A 2,812-nucleotide genomic window follows, 5' to 3' on the forward strand; every position below is an offset into this window, starting at 1 on the left:
CTGATCTCTCTTGGGCTAAAGGCTTTCCCAGCATTCTGCCAACAGGCTCAGGAGAGGTTTAAAAGCAGGTCTTCTGGGCTCATCTGATCCCAGTCTGATGGAGGGGTCAAAAAAGTCAAGATGGCAGCCACCACCATGCAATCAAAGTCCTTAAAGAAGGACGGGATGGTTCCCCCCTCCCAAGGAAACAGCTGGAGGCTGCTTTTGTAAGTCAAAGCTTTCAAAGTCAACGCTTACAAAACCTTTCCTAAAGGTTTGTAGCCGAGATGGCCCTTGAGAATGGCTTACCTTGACAGCTTCGGGCTTGAAACGTCACCACTGAAGGAGAATTTCACTCTTGTTGATCTGCCGCAGGATTTCATTTATTTAGAGGTCACATTATTCACCACTCTGGTCAGCCACTGGAGGACCTGATGCAGGGCAGCCATGTGGTAAGAAAAGAGACTGCAGATCAGTGCCATCTTTGGTACCTGGGTCTTTCTGGGAAGGGGTGAAGCTGGCCTGCTGGTCATCAAGAGGTATCAGGCTGCCCTCCACCAGGAACCTGATGGACTTCAGCTGGACATGATATTCATAGAGATCTGTCACTGTCTGAATGGCCCCCAGAGCCATCCTGCTCTTCCAAGGAGACCCTGCGGAGGAGGCTGGGGAACATCACCATCTGCTCCATCTTGTGGATGGCAGGGAAGTACTTTGCAATGGCTGCAGAAGACAGACTTTCTGGGAGGTGGAAGTCAGCTGGCATGTTGAAGTCTCCACCGAGTTGGGAGAGTGGCCGGGAGCAAATGGTGGTCATGCCTTCCAGGTCGTTGGTGGCAATTTATGAGCAAGACTGGTGGGGTATCAGCCCCGACCAGCGTGATCGGGACGGGTTCCATCAAAGGGCACTCCTCGTTTCCCAGCAAATCAGATCCTTTCGTCACACACACCTTTCTCTGAAGCTGGAAAGTGGCTTTATTTACACATTCCAACGCTCTAAAGTTGGACTTCATCCAGTAATTTGACCCTAGCTGATTCCTGGGTCATACTGATCAATAACAGCCACCTGAGTCATGCCGGGCAGCTCAGCTGGTGCAGAAGAATTGCTTCCAAGTGGTGCTATCTAAGTTCTTTCTCCCCAGAGTTTGAGAATCCCTAGAGAACAAGAAGAGTCTAATTTCCTACATGGAGTAAAGCCTCCTATTAAAGGCTGGACAACCTTGGATGTTTCCAGAGGTGCTGGGGGGTGGTTTCCAAAAAATCAAGATGGTGCCCATGGCCATGCATAAGAAGGGACAGGCTCTGATCACATGATTGCAGCTACCATCTTGCTTTTTCTGACCCACTCCATATACATTACTGCAGGAATATTTTTTCCCCAATGGAAAGTTATATGCACCAGCCCTTTCTCTCTCTATAACTCCCTGATGTCTTCAGTGTCATTGAATACTGCAGAAATGTTCAGTTGTAAAAAGAAAAATAACACTGAGGCAGCTTCTGATCTATGCAATATGTTCACACAATACACAGAACCTTGTTACAGAACTTCAGACGAGCGCATTGTATGAACCCAGTCAAGATGAGTAGCACGTGTGTAGTGTGTTGTGGGAACTTAAACATTGGCTTAATTGGCTTAACCAGGGTTCAGTTAACCATGGGTAAGGAATTGATGTGATTGAGTTAAATCTGGGGCAGGAAATGTGAAGCTTAAAGGGACCACTGTGCACACACACATGCTTTTCTTGACACTTGCCTTTTTTTGTTTGGTTTTAGATTCTTCCAAGCAGAGATAAGTGTAATCTTGCCCAAAGGGGCATCAGAAGAGTCAAGATGGCACTCAAAAACCACACAATCAAAGGCTAACCCTCTTTTTTATCTACAACCACATGGAAAGGGGGTGGGGCTTCAACCACAGGTTGCAACTGCCATCTTGACTTTTTTAACCCCCATGCACTCCTCCAACATCATGGATGTCCTGCTTGCAGACCTATCTCATCCCCAAATGGTAAGAAAGACCCTTAACAGTTACAGTGTCCACAACAATTAGGAATACTGTGGATTAAAGTGATAACTAATCAGAGTGAAAACAAGGCAATGGTAAATTATGATCATCATAATGAAAAATAACTCATAACAAAATCAAATATAACAATATATCAATGTAAATAATTTAAAGGGAAATCAATTCAAGATGGCAAGGTCAAACTCCAGCCAAAGACCTTTCAGAAAAGTCCCATCTCCAGCAGTTGTTGGAATGTTAGACAAGATGGAGGAAATCCTAATTCTGACAACTGCAGTTTCCAGGCAATCTTCAAAAGCAGCCCAAGTAGCGTGCACTGCAGTAGTCTAGTCAAGAAGTGATGCGGGCCTCAGTCATTGCTGTGAGGTCCTTCTGATCCAGGCAGTACCAGCTGAAGCTGGGCAAAAGCTCTCCTGGCCATGGTTTCCACCTGCCCAGTAGTCTGAGTCCAGGAGAACTTCCAAGTTTCAGACCTGTTCCTTTATGATGGGATGCTTAATAGACCTTGAGAACATAGAAGAGGCAGCAAGACAGTTATGGTAGGGAACAGGGACACTACAGAAAAGATGTTTGAGTCCAGGGAGAGGGGAAATGTGAGGAAGAAATTCAGAGTAACTCTGCCTTAATTACTCTAGGTATAAGTTGATCTGAAGAATTACTTTAGCAGGCTTTCAAGGGTCTGTATCTTACCTACCAGCAATAAAGATATTTTCAGAAATCCAAGTGGTGCATGTTGCCTGAGTTTGCCAGCATTGCACAGCCTGACATCCTTCAGAGTCAGTGTCCCTCATCAAAAGACAACAACGGAGCCGA

General features: G+C 45.8%; 1 pseudogene; it reads right to left on the reverse strand.

The window, feature by feature from the left end:
- Positions 1–312: 312 nt before the first annotated feature.
- On the reverse strand, positions 313–917 carry LOC134498411 (thyroid hormone-inducible hepatic protein-like; annotated as a pseudogene).
- Between the last annotated feature and the right edge of the window lie 1,895 nt (positions 918–2,812).

The sequence above is a fragment of the Candoia aspera genome, chromosome 5 (genome assembly GCF_035149785.1).
Source record: "Candoia aspera isolate rCanAsp1 chromosome 5, rCanAsp1.hap2, whole genome shotgun sequence".
Lineage (NCBI taxonomy): Eukaryota > Metazoa > Chordata > Lepidosauria > Squamata > Boidae > Candoia > Candoia aspera.